Source organism: Lithobates pipiens, unplaced genomic scaffold (assembly GCF_037356315.1).
Source record: "Lithobates pipiens isolate NorthernLeopardFrog02 unplaced genomic scaffold, aLitPip1_a1.2 Scaffold_19, whole genome shotgun sequence".
Classification (NCBI taxonomy): Eukaryota; Metazoa; Chordata; class Amphibia; order Anura; family Ranidae; genus Lithobates; species Lithobates pipiens.
This window is the reverse complement of record NW_027507764.1, coordinates 518,476,139-518,496,067: the sequence shown is the minus strand read 5'-3', so window position 1 is coordinate 518,496,067 and position 19,929 is coordinate 518,476,139.

Genomic DNA, 19,929 nt, shown 5'->3' with positions numbered 1-19,929 from the left:
AGGCCTCTGCTGCCCCTCCGTGGGTGAATACAAGCTCCTCTTAGCCGGGGGGTGGATTCCTTCCTTCCCGGGCTCCCATCCATCCTCGAGGGCCCCCGCCCCCCGGGGAATACCGGAGCGGCGGCCGCGACACCCGGCCGCACGCGGCCTCCGCTATGCCTGACCTCACCACACCCAGCCAGCACCGCTGCGACCTGTGTCTGAAGCCATGCCAGCCCCCTCGTCTCCACCGCTGCCCGCAATTGCTCCAACAGTTCCGTGATGTCCGCCATCTTGTTTGCCTCAGCGAGGAGCGGTGTGTACAAAACCGCCTCCTCGCACACAGTAATGCCGACTGGCTCCCCTTCGGCCCCGCCCCTCTTTTATACTGCCGCTCCCACCCCCTGAGCTCCTCCCAAAACCCCTCCCCTGGGCGTAACTGGGCACCTCGTCATGCCCAGCCCTGCTCTCAAGTTCCCCTGCGTGTCACCACGCTCCGGGCTTCTCTTTTCTAAAGTCGGAGCGACTTCAGTAGTGTACATTAAGACGGCTCTCATTCACTTACATTGATTTTTTCATGTTGCACGACTTGAGGCAACTTGGGACGACTTCAAGTCAGATCCAAAGTTGCTCCTGTGTGAATGGACTCTTAGCCCTTGTACACACGGTCGGAGATTCCGACAACCAAATCCGTCTTATTTTGTCCATCAGATTTTGTCCGACGGATTTTGTCTGAAACTGTTGTATACACACGGTCGGACAAAGTTGTCGGAAAATCCGACGTGATGACGTTATTTTGTTACGACAGGACTACGTTCACGCTAGTAGCCAATAGCTTTGGTGTAGGAATTTGATCTGAGCATGCGTGGCACTTTGTCCGATCGGAATTCTCTACACATGATCGAACAAGTTGGAAAACTTGGTCCGTCGGATACTCCGACGGAAACAGTCCGATGTAGACCACAAACACAGTCGGAATATCCGACAAAACAGTCCGATCTGACACATTCCGTCGGAATCTCAGACCATGTGTACAAGGGCTTAGAGTTGCCCTCTCATCCCATTTCACAGGTTCTGTGGCTGATTCAGGTGGTAATTAAACTTACTTGGTGCCTTATCTGCATTAAATTGGTTTCAGAACCTGTGTAATTCATATGTGTTTGGGTTTAAAGGGATGAGGTGGCATCTCTAGGTCCAGTGAGGCCAAATTTTTACCTGAATTCTGCCCTGAAATGGAGCCAAAGACGCACAGGACCCCTGTGCAAGCCGCTCCACAGCCACCGGAGATACGTGAACAGGCTCCATAGTAGAGTTGCCACCTCATCCCTTTAAACCTGAACACATATGAATTACACAGGTTCTGAGGCAAATTTCATGCAGATAAGGCACCAAGTGAGTTTAATTATCACCTTAAATAGCCACAGAAACTGTGCAATTAATATGTGTTCAGTTTTAACCACTTTCAGACCGGACCATTTTGCTGGTCAATGACCAGAGGTCTTTTTACAATTTGGCACTGCGCTGCTTTAACTGGTAATTGCGCGGTCATGCAATGTTGTACCCAAACGAAATTTGCGTTCTTTTTTTCCCACAAATAGAGCTTTCTTTTAAAGGTATTTGACTGACTCTGCGATTTTTATTTTTTGCGATATAAACGTAAAAAGACCGCAAATTTTGAAAAAAAATGATATTTTCTACTTTTTGTTATTAGAAAAATCCAATAAACTCAATTTTAGTCATACATTTAGGCCAAAATGTATTCAGCCACATGTCTTTGGTAAAAAAAAAGTCAATAACTGTATATTTATTGGTTTGCGCAAAAGTTGTCACATCTACAAACTAAGGTACATTTTCTGAAATTTACGCAGCTTTTAGTTTATGACTGCCTATCTCATTTCTTGAGGTGCTAAAATGGCAGGGCTGTACAAAACCCCCCCAAATGACCCCATTTTGGAAAGTAGACACCCTAAGGAAATTGATAAGAGGCATGTTGAGCCCATTGAATATTTTATTTTTTTGCCGCAAGCGATTGAATAATGACAAAAAAAAATATTTTTTTTTTTTTTACACAAAGTTGTCACTAAATGATATATTGCTCACACATGCCATGGTTATATGTAGAATTGTACCCCAAAATACATTCTGCTGCTTCTCCTGAGTACGGGGATACCACATGTGGTCCACTTTTTGGAAGCCTAGCCGCGTACGGGGCCCCGAAAGCCAAGCACTGCCTTCAGGATTTCTAAGGGCATACAGTGGTGTGAAAAAGTGTTTGCCCCCTTCCTCATTTCCTGTACCTTTGCATGTATGTCACACTTAAGTGTTTCGGAACATCAAACCAATTTAAACAATAGTCAAGGACAACACAAGTAAACACAAAATGCAATTTGTAAATGAAGGTGTTTATTATTAAAGGTGAAAAAAAATCCAAACCATCATGGCCCTGTGTGAAAAAGTGATTGCCCCCTAAACCTAATAACTGGTTGGGCCACCCTTAGCAGCAACAACTGCAACCAAGCGTTTGCGATAACGTGCAATGATGCTTTTACAGCGTCCTGGAGGAATTTTGGCCCACTCATCTTTGCAGAATTGTCCTAATTCAGTTACATTAGAGGGTTTTCGAGCATGAACGGCCTTTTTAAAGTCATACCACAACATCTCAATAGGATTCAGGTCAGGACTTTGGCTAGGCCACTCCAAAGTCTTCATTTTGTTTTTCTTCAGCCATTGGGTGGTGGACTTGCTGGTGTGTTTAGGATCATTGTCCTGCTGCAGAACCCAAGTTCGTTTCAGCTTGAGTACACGAACAGATGGTCGGACATTCTCCTTCAGGATCTCTTGGTAGACAGCAGAATTCATAGTTCCTTTTATCACGGCAAGTCTTCCAGGTCCTGAAGCAGCAAAACAGCCCCAGACCATCACACTACCACCACCATATTTTACTGTTGGTATAATGTTCTTTTTATGAAATGCAGTGTTCCTTCTACGCCAGATATACTTGGACACACACCTTCCAAAGAGTTCCACTTTTGTCTCATCGGTCCACAGAATGTTGTCCCAAAAGTCTTGGGGATCATCAAGATGTGTTGTGGAGAAATTGAGACGAGCTTTGATGTTCTTTTTGCTCAGCAGTGGTTTTCTCCTTGGAACTCTGCCATGCAGGCCATTTTTGCCCAGTCTTTTCCTGATGGTGGAGGCATGAACGCTGACCTTAACTGAGGCAAGTGAGGCCTGCAGTTCCTTGGACGTTGTTGTGGGGTCTTTTGTGACCTCTTGGATGAGTCGTCGCTGCGCTCTTGGGGTAATTTTGGGCGGCCGGCCACTCCTGGGAAGGTTCACCACTGTTCCATGTCTTCGCCATTTGTGGATAATGACTCTCACTGTGGTTCGCTGGATTCCCAAAGCTTTGGAAATGGCTTTATAACCCTTTCCAGACTGATAGATCTCAATTACTTTCTTTCTCAATTGTTCCTGAATTTCTTTGGGTCTCGGCATGATGTGTAGCTTTTAAGGATCTTCTGGTGGACCTTACTGTGTCAAGCAGCTCCTATTTAAGTGATGCCTTGATTGTGAACAGGTGTGGCAATAATCAGGCCTGGGTGTGGCTAGAGAAATTGAACTCAGGTGTGGACAACCACAGTTATAGTATGTTTTAACAAGGGGGCAATCACTTTTTCACACAGGGCCATGATGGTTTGGATTTTTTTTCACCTTTAATAATAAACACCTTCATTTACAAATTGCATTTTGTGTTTATTTGTGTTGTCCTTGACTATTGTTTAAATTGGTTTGATGTTCCGAAACACTTAAGTGTGACAAACATGCAAAGGAACAGGAAATGAGGAAGGGGGCAAACACTTTTTCACACCACTGTACATATGTCATTTTACTCCTCACTACCTATCACAGTTTTGAAGGCCATAAAATGCCAAGATGGCACAAAACCCCCACAAATGACCCCATTTTAGAAAGTAGACACCCCAAGCTATTTGCTGAGAGGCATGTTGAGTCCATGGAATATTTTATATTTTGCCACAAGTTGCGGGGAAATTACAAACTTTATTAATTTTTCACAAAGTTGTCACTAAATGATATATTGCTCACACATGCTATGGGCATATGTAAAATTACACCCCAAAATAAATTCTGCTGCTTCTCCTGAGTACGGGGATACCACATGTGTGGGACTTTTTGGGAGCCTAGCCGCGTACGGGGCCCCGAAAACCAAGCACCGCTTTCAGGCTTTCTAAGGGCGTAAATTTTTCATTTCACTCCTCACTACCTATTACAGTTTTGAAGGCCATAAAATGCCAAGATGGCACAAAACCCCCCCCAAATGAGATCGGTGTGATAAAATGCTTTCCCAATTTCCCAATGGCGCTGTTTACATCCCGCAAAATCTAAGTCATGAAATGCTCGTAGCTTCCGGTGTCTTAGGCCATAGAGATGATTGGAGCCATTCTGGTCTCTGATCAGCTCTATGGTCAGCTGGCGGAACCACCGGCTGCATTCTCAGGTTCCCTGTTGGGACAGGAGAGCCTGAGAAAACCATGGAAGATGGTGCGGGGGGGGGGGGACATTCCCTCCCACTGCTTGTAAAAGTAGTCTAGAGGCTAATTAGCCGCTAGGATTGCTTTTACATAAAAGCCGACCGCTGGCTGAAAAGAATGATACCAAGATGATACCTAAACCTGCAGGCATCATTCTGGTATAAGCACTCAAAGTCCAGCAACATACCAGTATGTTGCTGGAACTGGTTGGGCATATATTGTAATTTTTTTTTCATGCAGCCTGTGGGCTGAACGAAAAAAAAATATTGATCAGTGGGTATGCCCACCATTAGATACCTCCCTTCATCCACCCACTTCTAATGGTGGGCATACATGCACCATTTATATATGCCGAAGCATGGGGGCATCCTCCCGCAAAAGGTAGGAGCAGATCGCTCCTCCACCCCTTATGCCCCCATGCTTCGGCATATATACTCTTTTTTAACTGTGGTGGTGAAATCACCCCCGACAGTGCTGGAGTCGCAGCTTTATGTATCGTGGGAGCAAACGCTGTTGCTGTCAAGATAAATAAATCCGCGCTGCAACTGAATGGCGTACCTGCTAAGCAAATGATGGTTAACAATAAAACAAAGTAACATTACAGTATAACAGTAAGACTTACCATACCTGCAAAGCAAATACAAAAAAAAATAGCAAAAAATAACACATTTAACACAATCTGTGCCTAAAATATATATATGCCGAAGCATGGGGGCATCCTCCCGCAAAAGGTAGGAGCAGATCGCTCCTCCACCCCGTATGCCCCCATGCTTTGGCATATATGCTCTTTTTTAACTGTGGTGGTGAAATCACCTCCGACAGTGCTGGAGTCGCGGCTTTACGTATCGTGGGAGCAAACGCTGTTGCTGTCAAGATAAATAAATCCACGCTACAGCTGAATGGCGTACCTGAAAACAAAAAATGGTTAACAATAAAACATTGCAGAATAGAATACAGTACAAAGGAGAAGAACAATAGAGAGAGAATAGAGAGAGAGAGAACAATAAAACGACAACTATTTTTTTTTTTTTTTTTACTTTTTTTTTTTTTTAAACACTTTTTAATGTAACTTTAACACTTCTGTTGTAACGGTTCCAGCGGTTTGGGTCTCTCAAAATGCGATGGCATCTTGGGAGACCCTGTGAACGTGTGCCTAGCCTGTGCAATGCTGTACCCTACTCTAAAACTCAACTAGTTCATGGTAGCGTTCAAAACATTCACCAATGCAAAGACCAGGATTGTCAGGACAGCGGGGACAACAATAACGGGAGTCACGCCTATATCCGCGCTTTCTGCAGACACGACATTTTCTTTGGGGGGCTTGTTGGGTAGGGGTACTCGGGAGGACATAAGGATAATGCCTCTCATGCAGCCGGCTTACTGCATCTGGTTGGGGAACATGAGGTGGAGCACCGCCTGGATACAGAAGGGCTCTGACGATATCCTCCTGGAATTTAAGGAAGGATCCAGTCCATCCTGAAGCTTTGTGTAGTACATAAGCATTCAGTATAGCCAATTGGAATAAATAAACAGACACTTTTTTGTACCAGCGTCTGGCCTTACGGGCAACTAGATACGGCGCCAACAACTGGTCATTGAGGTCCACCCCTCCCATATTAAGGTTATATTTGTGGACACAGAGGGGTTTCTCCACAATACCAGTCGCCGTAGGAATTTGGACCATCGTGTCTGCATGAAGGGAGGTAAGAACGAAAACATTCTTATTATCCCTCCACTTCATAGCGAGCAAATTATTACTGCGCAAGCAGGCTCTCTCCCCCAGCCTAAGACGGGACTCTACAAGCCGCTGGGGAAAGCTCCGGCGATTAGGTCGCACGGTGCCACATGCTCCAATCTGCTGATCAAACAAGTGACTAAACAGTGGCACGCTTGTGTAATAATTGTCCACGTACAAGTGGTACCCCTTTCCGAATAAGGGTGACACCATGTCCCACACTATCTTGCCAGCGCTTCCTATGTAGTCAGGGCAGTTCTCCGGCTCTACGTGACTATCTTTACCCTCATAAACCATAAAACTACGTGTATAGCCTGTGGCCCTGTCACAGAGCTTATACATCTTGACCCCATATCTGGAACGCTTGTTGGGGACGTATTGTTTGAATGACAAGCGACCAGAAAAATTAATCAGGGACTCATCAACGCAGACAACTTGATGGGGAGTAAACAAGTCTGCAAAACGTTGGTTGAAGTGGTTTATGAGGGGCCGAATTTTGTAGAGCCGATCGTATTCAGGGTCTCCACGAGGGCGACAGAGTTCATTGTCGCTGAAGTGCATGAACCGCAAAATCTGCTTGTATCGTGCCCTGGACATGGAATCAGAGAACACGCACATATGGTGAATTGGGTCAGTGGACCAATATGACCGCAACTCACTCTTTTTGGTTATGCCCATGTTGAGGGAGAGGCCCAGAAAGATTTTAAATTCGGAAACCGTAACTGGTTTCCATTGTCTGGCAAGGGCGGACTGGGGAATAGTGGCGATGTGTTGACCAGCGTACAAATTGGTTTGGTCCACAATAGATCTATAGAGATCTTCGGTGAAAAACAGTGAGTAAAAGTCAAGTGTCGTAAAATCAACTGTTTCCACGTTAATGCCAAGTTGGCCAGTGAATGGGGGAAGTACGGGTTCTGCAGAAGTGGTGGGCACCCAATTAGGATTGGCGAATTCTGCAGGAAGGGCACTATGGGTACGACGGGCCTGTCTTTGTCTTTGTCTTGGTGGCAGCGGGACACTACTTGTGCTTGCCACCTCGCCAGCTTGAACTGCACTTATGGGACTCGCCACGTCACCACGTGTTACTGCAGTGCTGGATGTACGTCCAGGGTGTACTAGGCCGCTGGTGCTTGCCAGTTCACCAGAAGGATGAGCGGCTCTAGTACGTCTCTGCTCCATACGAGTGACCTGCGGTTCCTGCACCTGAACAACAGAATACATTCGGGATCGGGCACACCTGTCCTTAACAGGGACCTCATCTCCGTCGTCAGAGCTATCTGTCATGGAGCCGCTGTCCTCTACAGGATCGTATTCTGAGCCTGAATCTGACAGATGAGTGACGTCCTCTTCACTATCTGTCATGCTCAGAAACGTGTAGGCCTCTTCACTAGTGTACCTTCGCTTTGCCATTTTGGGCTCTAAATTTAGGGGTACACTAGTGAGACTCACAGGTAAAAAAGCACCTAGCCTGTCAGCGACTGTTTCAAAACGCTACAAAAAAAACTGTTAGCGATCGCAGGGATCAAGCCTGACTCTGCGAACGCTGCAGTTATGTGTGTTGTGTTTTGTAAGTGACAGTGATCAATCGATACTGCACTTGGGTGGGCTGGGCTGGGCTTGGCGGAGGGGCTAAACGCAGGTGCTAGCAGGTATCTGGGCTGATCCCGCTAACAATGCGTTTTGGGAAACCTAAAATGCTGGCAACGCTAATATAGATCTGATCAGATACTATATTACTAAGGGAGGTGTATGCTTTGCGCGTGGGTGTTAGCGGTACTGGCACTAACCTGACGCTGGGGCGACGCAGACCTTATCTGACCCTCAAACTTATATCACCCGCCGGGTGATCAGGGGGTTAAACCTTTATTAGGTAATAAATGGCGGGTGCCCTGAAACAAAAAAAAAATAACTAACCAACCAGCGTCACCTGTAACAGTTATATGGTGATCACTGGTGAAAGGGTTAACTAGGGGGCAATCAGGGGGCTTTATGCGGTAGTATATGGGGGTCCCTGATGCTATAAAAAGCTGCGGCGAACCTAAATACTTACCTGCCTAACTAGCGTCACCTGTGACACTAATACAGCGATCAGAAAAACGATCGCTTATTAGTGACACTGGCGACAGGGGGGTGATCACGGGGTTAAACCTTTATTGGGGGGGTTAGGGGGGTACCCTAGAGCTAAAGGGGGCTAACCCTAACTGCCCTAACAGTTATTACAGTCACAAATGACACCAATGCAAAAAAAAAATGCAATTGGTGTCACTGTGACTGGGGGTGCAGGGGTGATTGGGGGGGGGTGATCGGGGGGTGAAGGGGGGGTGAAAAGTGTGCCTGGCGTGTTCTACTGTTAGTGTAGTGTTAGGTGCAACTCACAGTTCCTCTCTTCTCGGTGCCGAAACGAAAAAGACAGACACAAGGAGAGATTACATCACTTCCTCTGCCTGTGTTTACATTACAGGAGAGGAAGTGATGTCACACAGCATTTCCATTCGTCAGGAGCGATCGCGAGGGGGTGGCCATGAATGAATGGCCGCCCCCTCATCCCGGATCGCTCCTGAAAGGATACCGACCGCCGCATCCCGATCGGGCCCCCCACCCGCGGGAAGGCAGGGACGTATATATACGCCCATATGCCTGCCCGTGCCATTCTGTCGACGTATATCGTCGTGCGGCGGTCGGCAAGTGGTTAAAGGGATGATGTGGCAACCCTACTCCATAGAGAGCCGGTCACAATCTCCTGATATGCAAATTGGCAGTGGGGAAACCCATTTCCACTTCACACTAGTGTGCACCCAGTTTTATAGCTGTAAAGGGTGGGCCAACTCAATATTGAACCCTACAGACTAAGCCTGAGATGCCATTAAAGTTCATGTGTGTATAAAGGTGTCCCAATACTTTTGACAATACAGTATTTATATTATAAGACCTAGAAACAAATCTGGCAGAACATTGTGCTGGGTTATAGGGTTAACCTTAGCAACATCAACACCAGTAATGAATCAGATACTCACTGGTACAGGGATGTGTTGGAGAAGGTGGATCCTTACATTCAGTTTGTCTAAGGGTACAATGGCTACCTGACATCAAGAAGGTAAAACAATGTTAGATTTGGATCACATTTTGTATTTCCATGTACTATGGCTCACGCCTTTCAATAAAGTCTGCTTACCCTCCATCCAGCCGCCACCATGGAACCAAACCAAGCTTTGTATATTATATCAAGTTATACCATTGCAGCATATAGTAAAAGTTCAAAGCTTTGGCTTGCAACCTTGTCCCTGTATCACCCTCTCCACTACAGATGAGCTCAGGCGCGTTCGCATGGTCCATGTGCAGAGCCCGCCAGGAAGTCGGCACAGCGCTGTGCTAATCACAGCCAGTGAGACATTGCCCGATCTCAGCAGCCGCGCATCGGGGCAATATCTCACTGCCTGTGATTAGTGCAGCGCTGCGCCTACTTCCTGGCAGGCTCTGCACGTGGACCATGCGAACACGCCTGAGCTCATCCTTACTCTCCACATTGTGTACCCATTTGCAATTTATGGCCACAAAGGCATTCAAAGCTTCCGATCCCATTCAGATTTCAATAACTATCTCTGAAACAGTTTATTTTCCTCTATTGATTACTCATCGATGAAAACCTAAATGAACAGCTTCAGCTCTGGAATATTTTACCCCCTTCCTGACCAGAGCAATAAAATCTGTGATTTTTATTGAGACTGTGACATTACGGCGGACACAATTTTGACGCTATTTTGGGACCACTGCCATTTATACAGTGATCAGTGCTATAAAAATGCACTGATTACTGTGTAAATGAGACTGGCAGGGAAGGGGTTAACCACTAGGGGGCAATGAATGGGTTAAGTGTGTCCGTGGGAGTGATTCTAAATGTGGGGGGGGGGGGCTACTACTCACATGACAGTGATCACTGCTCCCGATGACAGAGAAATGCCTTGTTTACATAGGCACTTCCCTATTCTGCCACTCCGTGACACGATCGCCAAGAGACCGGCGGACATCGAGTTTGCCGGTCATGCTGTGCGCGCTAGCCCAGCCCGTACAGTTAAAGGGGATGTACAGGTACACCCATTTGCCCACTGCTGCCATTGTGCCGACGTATATCGGCTAGTAGTTAATGATGAAACTTCTACATTGCTACAGTCTAATGTACAATACTACGATGCGGTGCTGCTTGTAAATTTACTTTGGAGGAGAGTTTTGACAAATGCTGTGTGTAACTAAATTATCTTCAGGCCTCCCTGACCAATGTGTATTAGGACGTGTTATATATAACATACGTTAATGTATGTGATGTTTACCCCCCCTTCATGACCAGGCCATTTTTATTGCGATATGGCACTGCGTTACTTTAACCCATTCACCCCGAAGCCTATTTCTGACATTTGTTGCTTACATGTTAAAATCTGTTTTTTTTTTTATACTAGAAAATTACGTGGTACCCCCAAACATTAAACTATATACATACATACATACATACATTTTTTTTTTTTTTTTTTACTAGAGACCCTAGCGAATAAATTGGTGATCGTTGAAATTGTTTTTTTTTTTTTTCTCATGATATTTGCTTAGTGCTCTTTCAAACACATTTTTTGGGGGGAAAAATACACTTTTATGAAAAAAAAAAACCATAAAGTTAGCCCAATTTTTTTCTATAATGTGAAAGATGATGTTACGCCAAGTTAATAGATACCTAACATGTCGTGCTTGTGAACATTAATGGAATGGCGACAAACTAAGGTACCTAGTAAATCTCCATAGGCAGTGCTTTTAAAAATAATATAACGGTTACCAGGTTAGAGTTACAGAGGAGATCTAGTGCTAGTATTATTGCTCTTACTCTGACGATTGTGGCAATACCTCACGTGTGATTTGAACACCATTTATATATGTGCCGTGACTTACGTATGCGTTTTCTTTGCTGCGCAAGCATGTGAAGACGGGAGGGGGGTGCTTTAAAAAAAATATCTTATTTTTTTTTCTTTTTTTGCTTTGTCCATTTTAAAAAATAAAATAAAAAATTCTGATCACTTTTATTGCTGTCACAAGTAGGTATGAGCTTCGTGTTCGAGTCGAACATACGTTCGACTTGAACATCGGCTGTTCGCCCGTTCGGCGAATTCCGAACATTATGGGCCGTTCGCGCCAAATTCGTGTGGCGCTCACGGCCCACAATGCACTGCGTCATCACAGTGTATTGCTGGCTCATGATTGGCCAAGCATGCACTGTGACCCCGCATGCTTGGCCAATCACAGCGCCAGCAGCGAGGAGAGCCATGATTGGCCACAGGCAGGATGCCTGTGGCCAATCATAGCTCAGGCTGTGTAGTACACGCCCCACACTATATAAGGCCGCCAGCGCGGCGGCCTTGTGTAGTGTGTTGGCGCCTGAAGCAGTTAGTGGGTGTTCTGTGTACCTTCAACACAGTATACACCGATCGTTATCGGCCGATTTTCGATCTTGCTCTTCTGTAGTGGTTGTTGTCTGCATGCCCTGACCGCAGTATACACCGCTATATTCACCTCACCTATATAGCTAGTGATTTATCTTTTATAATAGAGCTTGCAGTCAGTAGTGTTAGGAGCTTGTGCGTGCTGTCTGCGTGCTCTGTACACAGTACACACCGCTATATCCACCTACATAGCTCTTCTCTATTTGAGCCATCTGCCATCTGCAGGAGTTATTGGAAGTTGTGTGTGCCTCCAGCACAGCACAGTATACATATGTATATACCCCTTTATCTCTGGTGTTCTATAATAAAGGCATCTGCAGGAGTTAGTGGGTGTTTTGTGCCTCCAGCACAATATACACCTGTATCTACCCTTTATTGCTGTTCTCTAATAGAGCCATCTGCAGGGCTTAGTGGGTGTTGTGTGCCTCCATTACAGTATACCCCTTTATCTCTGGTGTTCTATATTAAAGGCATCTGCAGGAATTAGTGGGTGTTGTGTGCCTCCAGCACAATATACACCTGTATCTACCCTTTATTGCTGTTCTCTAATAGAGCCATCTGCAGGGCTTAGTAGGTGTTGTGTGCCTCCAGTACAGTATACCCCTTTATCTCTGGTGTTCTATAATAAAGGCATCTGCAGGAGTTAGTGGGTGTTGTGTGCCTCCAGCACAATATACACCTGTATCTACCCTTTATTGCTGTTCTCTAATAGATCCATCTTCAGGGTTAGTGGGTGTTGTGTGCCTCCAGTACAGTATACCCCTTTATCTCTGGTGTTCTATAATAAAGGCATCTGCAGGAGTTAGTGGGTGTTGTGTGCCTCCAGCACAATATACACTACCCAGCTGCTGTTTTACCCAACTCCCTTCAGGCCATTACCATGTCTGGAAGGCCAGCAAGGAGAGGCAGACAGGCGCTAGCCGATAAAAGAGGGCAAGCAGGCTCTGTGTCTAGAGACAACAGTGCTGGTCATGAACGTGGTGCATTGTCATCAGCACGTGGCCATGGGACACGCTTGTCCTTCTTTTCGGCAGCTGGACATGTTGAACCGCAACATGCCAACGACTTGGTAGAGTGGATGACCAAGCCCTCTTCATCCTTCTCATCCTCTCTCACCCAGGCTCAGGGTACTAGCAAAGAAGCTGCCAACGCATCCTCTTCCCTCGTCTCAATGTCATCATCAGTGACTCCTTCCCTAGACCCACCACGTCCTCCTGAGGAGTCTCCTGAACTCTTTGAGCACAGTGTTGGGTACATGCTCCAGGAGGATGCCCAGTGTATTGTAGGCTCTGATGATGACTCTCAGCTAGAGGAAGGCAGTAGCGTGAATGCAGAGAGAGGGGATGCTCAAGGACAGCAATCTGGCAGTCATGTTCCACAAGCTGCAGCATATTGCCAGGTTTGCTACAGCAATGAAGAGGGAGGGGATGATGAGGGCACTGACTCCACGTGGGTGCCTGGTAGGAGAGAGGAGGAGGAGGAGGAGGCACATGTCCAACGAGGCAGGATGCCCTCCGAGGGCCAGCTTAGGGGCAGCACACCGACTGAATCACACCGCAGAGCTCCGCCTGTGCAGGGCGCTGCCTCTGCGCGTTATTCTAAAAGTTCTTTGGTGTGGGCCTTTTTTGAGACGAGTGCATCAGATGGCACCCCTGCTATTTGCAACATATGTCTCAAGCGTATCTCGCGTGGCCAAAACATCAGCCGCTTGGGCACCACATGCTTGACCAGACATCTGTTGACCTGCCATGCAGCTCGTTGGCAAGCGTACCTCAAAGACCCACACCAAAGAACAAAGCGGACCTCTCCTTGCTCCTCATCAGCTGGCATCTTCAACCCCACTAGACCTTCAGTCCTCTCTGAAACCTGCTCTGAGAGGAATGAAGGTGTAGAATTAGGTGTGTCACAGCCAAGTGCTTTCGGAACTCTGCTAGCGGTACACCCACGTCCGATTATAGCAGGCAAATGTCCCTGCCCCAGCTGCTGGACCGGCGAAAGAAGTTCACTCCCAGCCATCCACATGCCCAGCGGTTGAATGCTAGCTTGGCTAAATTGCTAGCACTTCAACTGCTGCCTTTTCAGTTGGTAGACTCGGCCCCCTTCCGTGAGTTTGTACAATGTGCGGTTCCTCAGTGGCAGGTCCCCAAACGCCACTTTTTCTCACGGAAGGCGATTCCGGCTCTCTACCGGCATGTGGAAGGCAATGTCCTTGCCTCGCTGGACAGGGCGGTCAGCGGTAAGGTGCATATTACCGCTGACTCATGGTCCAGCAGGCATGGACAGGGACGTTACCTGTCTTTCACGGCCCATTGGGTCACTCTTCTGGCAGCTGGGAAGGATGCAGGACAAGGTGCAGTAGTGTTGGAGGTTGTTCCGCCACCACGCCTCCAAAATGCTACTATTGGTTGTGACACACCTCTCTCCTCCACCCCCTCCTCTTCTTCTTCCTCCATGGCCTCTTCCAGTGCTCTGTCCTCAGAACCAGCGGTGCTTCGTAGGCGTTCCAGGGGCTACGCAAGTACGCAGGCAAAACGATGCCATGCCGTGCTTGCGCTGGTTTGTTTGGGGGACAGGAGCCACTCTGGGGCGGATGTTTTGTCAGCTCTGCAGGGGCAGGCCAAGAGGTGGTTGACGCCATGCCAGCTTAAGCCAGGAATGATGGTTTGCGACAATGGCACCAACCTCCTCTCCGCCCTCCGACAGGGACAACTGACCCATGTGCCCTGTGTAGCTATCCTTAACCTGGTGGTGCAGCGGTTCTTGGGCAGGTTCCCCCGGCTTACAGGATGTCCTGAAGCAGGCCAGGAAAGTCTGTGTGCATTTCCGCCGATCATTTATTGCCTGTGCTCGGCTGGCTGAGCTCCAAAAGGAGGTGAACCTGCCCAAGAACCGCCTTATATGTGACATGCCCACCAGGTGGAACTCAACTTTGGCCATGCTGCAGCGGCTGCACACGCAGCAGAGGGCCATCAATGAGTACCTGTGCGACTACGGCACCATGACAGGGTTAGGGGAGCTCGGTTTTTTCTCACCACGCCAGTGGGGCATGATCAGGGATGCATGCACTGCCCTGTCACCGTTTGAGGAGGCCACAAGGATGGTGAGCAGTGACAGTGCATGCATCAGTGACACTGTACCTCTTGTCCACCTCTTGGAGCATACGCTGCGTGGAATAATGGACAGGGCACTTGAGGCAGAACAGAGGCAGGAAGAGGAGGACTTCCTTGCCTCTCAAGGCCCCCTTTATCCAGACAGTGTTCCTGCTGTGCCACCCATCACACAGGAAGAGGATGAGGAGGAGGAAGAGGATGAGGAGGATGATAGTGTTCGGCATGGAGGTGGAGGCTGGCACTCAGCATCAGCAGCAGCAGCAGTCTTGTAGGGATGATTTACAGTCCCAAGAAACACGTGGACTTGTACGTGGCTGGGAGGAGGTAGCTGCGGATCATGTTGTCCTTAGTGACCCAGAGGACTCCGGACCGAATGCCTCAGCTAACCTACGCTGCATGGCCTCCCTGATCCTGCAAAGCCTGCGGAAGGATCCTCGTATTCTTCGGATCAAGGAGAGGGACCATTACTGGCTGGCCACTCTCCTTGATCCACGGTACAAGGGTAAGGTTGCCGACCTTATCTTGCCATCGCAGAGGGAGCAGAGGATGAGACATCTCCGGGAGGCCTTGCAGAAAGGTCTGTGCAATGCGTTCCCAGAGACTGGGAGGTTACAAACTCCTGGTCCTGGACAACGTGTTGCTGAGGCATCGGTCAGAAGGAGCGGTGGAGAAGGTGGCCGTCTGACTGATGCTTTCAGACAATTTTTTAGTCTGCAGCCCCAAGGTATGATCGGTTCCAGCAACCATCGCCAGCGTCTGATTTACATGGTGCAGGAATACCTAGGGGCAAGGTCAGTTTTGGACACCTTTCCCACCGAAAATCCTCTGGCTTACTGGGTCTTGAGGATGGATCACTGGCCAGAGCTTGCACAGTATGCAATTGAGCTACTGGCCTGTCCTGCATCCAGCGTTCTTTCGGAACGTACCTTCAGTGATGCTGGTGGCTTTGTTACCGATCACAGGGTGTGCCTGTCCACCGAATCAGTTGATCGACTGACCTTCATCAAGATGAATCAGTCTTGGATCACCCACAGCTACCAAGCACCTGAAGCTGATGTAACCGAATAATTTTTTTTGAAATATCACATCCCTTCAAGAATGCCTATGCTGATGCTGAGTGACTGTCCTGTTATGTTGATTGTCTATCCTCTTCCTCCTCCGCTGATATGTTGGAAGAACATTTCTGGTTCTGGGTGATGCATCTGCCCAATTTTTCTGCCCCTGTTTAACAGGGGCGTTTAATTACAATTTTTGATGCAATGCTTTGCAGCAGGGCTAATTCCTGCAATAAAAATAGAGTATATGGGAGAGGTTGCAGTGTGGTGGCACCAGCACCAGTGCCTAAGGCCCAATTTTTCTGCCCCTGTTTAACAGGGGCGTTTAATTACAATTTTTGATGCAATGCTTTGCAGCAGGGCTAATTCCTGCAATAAAAATAGAGTATATGGGAGAGGTTGCAGTGTGGTGGCACCAGCACCAGTGCCTAAGGCCCAATTTTTCTGCCCCTGTTTAACAGGGGCGTTTAAGTACAAATTTTGATGCAATGCTTTGCAGCAGGGCTAATTCCTGCAATAAGACTAGAGTATATGGGAGAGGTTGCAGTGTCGTGGCACTAGTACCAGTGTCTAAGGCCCAATTTTTCTGCCCCTGTTTAACAGGGGCATTTAATTACAATTTTTGATGCAATGCTTTGCAGCAGGGCTAATTGCTGGAATAAAACTAGAGTATATGGGAGAGGTTGCAGTGTCATGGCACCAGCACCAGTGCCTAAGGCCCAATTTTTCTGCCCCTGTTTAACAGGGGCGTTTAATTACAGTTTTTGATGCAATGCTTTGCAGCAGGGCTAATTCCTGCAATAAAACTAGAGTATATGGGAGAGGTTGCAGTGTCGTGGCACCAGCACCAGTGCCTAAGGCCCAATTTTTCTGCCCCTGTTTAACAGGGGCGTTTAATTACAATTTTTGATGCAATGCTTTGCAGCAGGGCTAATTCCTGCAATAAAACTAGAGTATATGGGAGAGGTTGCAGTGTCGTGGCACCAGCACCAGTGCCTAAGGCACAATTTTTCTGCCCCTGTTTAACAGGGACATGTAATTACAATTCTTGATATAATATTTCACAGAAGGGCCCGTTCCTGTTCCCCCCCAGAGTAACTGTGAGGACTTATAGTGTTGTGGCACCAGCACCACAACCCCCAAAGGTCAATTTTTTATTCCCGTTTAATGTAATTTTGTGCAGGGACTGTTCTAAACACGGGAAACACGTGGCACTTCACAGGCATACTACAGACACCCCCAGGCACGATATTTAAAGGAATATTTCACTTTTGTTTTTCACTTTAATCGTCATTAAAATCAGTGCTCCTGCCAAAACGGCCATTTTTAAAAACATTTTAGGCATTGACCCATGTCCCCTGGGGCAGGAGCCAGGTCCCCAAACCCTTTTTAGGACAGCATCTTGCATATTAGCTGTTAAAATTAGCACTTTTAATTTCGAACGTTCGAGTCCCATAGACTTCAATGGGGTTCTAAAGTTCGTACGAATTTGGGGTATGTTCGAAAGTTCTGGTGCGAACCGAACCGGGGGGTGTTCGGCTCATCCCTATTAGCAATCATGAAATACATAGAATGTGATGTTAAAGGATAAAACTTACCTTCATATAGTTCTTCTGCAGGACCTGAATGATGGCAGAACAGGTCTCTGGAATAATGAGCCCCAGAGCCTGGGGGCAGATGCCTGTAGAGAACTTGAGGTCCTGAAGGCTTCTCCCAGTCGCCAAGTAGCGCAACGTGGTGATGAGCCTCTGCTGCGGAGTGATGGCTTGCCGCATGCAGGTATCCTGCCTGCTGATATAAGGGGTCAGCAAAGCCAGCAGACGGTGAAAAACGGGGTCCGTCATCCAGAGATAATTCCTGAAATCATCAGGATTATTCTCCTGGATCTCACGGAGCAAAGGCATGTGCGAGAACTGGTCACGCTGGCGCAACCAATTCTTGGTCCACAAACGCCTCCCCTCCCTGTTCACGGACCGGGCTTGTGTCAAAGTAACAACCCCAACACAAAGCCCCTGCACAGCATAAACTCTACGACAAGTGCGTAGAGGAAACATGGTTTGAAAACGGTCGGCTCGTCAGAACGGACACCAGAAAGCACCGATAAACATCAAGGCCTGAAAGAACGACCTGAATAGCAGAAGCAAGCAGACAATAAGAAATGCCTTTCAAAGCATACTATACCAAGATATAGTCCACAATGATCAACAAATACTTACTGACTGCACGCACTGATTATCAGATACGCAAAGACAATCACAAACTGAAGAGCGGTAGCGATCTGAATCACAAATCTGAAAAGCGCGAATTGTCTCTCACCAAACTTCTACTAACACGCGATAGACACGAGATCAGCAGAAGGAGCCCAAAGGGAGCCGGACGTGGAGCTGAACTTTTCTAGTCCCGCCGTACACGGCTTACGTCACCGCGTTCTTGGCAACCGCTAAATCAAACAACTTGGCCCGACCGTGTGTATGCAACAGTTTCGGACACAATCCGTCGGACACAATCCGACGGACAAAATCCGACGGATTTGGTTGGCAGAATGTCCGACCGTGTGTACAGGGGCTTAGAGGAGACATGCTCGCAGGGGAAATGGTCTGCGATCGAGAAGCTATTGCCCATAAATGTCTTAGAGATCCGGGCAGTTTATATGGCTCTCATAAAGTGGTCTTCCAGACTACGGGGTCTCCCTGTTCGGGTTCAGTCCGACAATGCCACAGCAGTGGCCTATATCAATCACCAGGGAGGTACCAGCAGTCTGGTTGCGCAAAAAGAGGTGAATCGCATACTTGTCTGGGCAGAAAAGCATGTTCCATGCCTTTCTGCAGTCTTCATTCCAGGAGTGGAAAATTGGCAGGCGGATTTTCTGAGCCGCCAGCAGTTGTGCCCAGGAGAATGGACTCTGCACCCCAACGTGTTTTTGGACATATGTCGCAGGTGGGGTACTCCAGACGTAGATCTGTTTATGTCCAGGTTCAACAGAAAACTGGACAAATTTGTGTCAAGAACAAGAGATACACTTGCTCAGGGGTCAGATGCTCTGACAGTTCCCTGGGATCAGTACAATCTGATTTATGCCTTCCCCCCGTGCCTGCTTCTGTCGCGGTTCCTGGGAAGAGTCAAGAGGGAGACAAAATCGGTTCTTTTGGTAGCCCCGGCTTGGCCCACGCGACCATGGTACGCAGAGATCATGAAGTTGGCAGTAGGAAGGCCATGGACCCTCCCTCTCTGGCCAGATCTGCTCTCGCGGGGTCCAATTTACCATCCTGCTTTACACAGTCTGAATTTGATGGTTTGGCTGCTGAGACCCACATTCTGAGAGACCGTGGGCTTTCGGGGCCAGTCCTTTCTACTCTGGTTAATGCCAGAAAGCCGGCCTCCAGGCTTAATTACTACAAAATCTGGAGGGCATATGTTTCCTGCTGTGAACTCAGGGAATGGCATCGTAGAAAGTATGTCATTAGCAAGATCTTGGCCTTCCTCCAGTCAGGCCTAGAAATTAATTTGGCCGTAAGCACTATCAAGGTGCAGATTTCGGCCTTGTCAGTGTTTTTTCAGAAGCCACTTGCATCGCATTCCCTGGTGCGGGCTTTCATTCAGGGGGCTATGCGGATAAGGCCGCCAGTCAAACCTCCGGTATGCCCATGGGATCTGAATTTGGTTCTATCTGGCTTCATTAGTTCTTTTGACCAAAAAATTGGTTTTCTTGGTAGCCATATCCACGGCTAGAAGAGTGTCAGAACTAGCAGCTCTCTCCAGCAAAAAGCCGTATTTAATTTTTCATAAGGACCGGGTGGTCATGCGTCCCAACAGGTCCTTTCTACCTAAGGTGGTTTCGGGATTCCATTTGAATCAAGATGTAATCCTACCATCCTTTTTTCCGGACCCACAGTCCACAGAAGAAGAATCTTTGCACACTTTGGATGTGGTTAGGGCAATCAGTATCTATCTTCAAGCAACTGCTCAGAAAAGGAAAACTGATTGCTTATTTATTTTGCCGGAAGGCCCTAGGAAGGGCCAGGC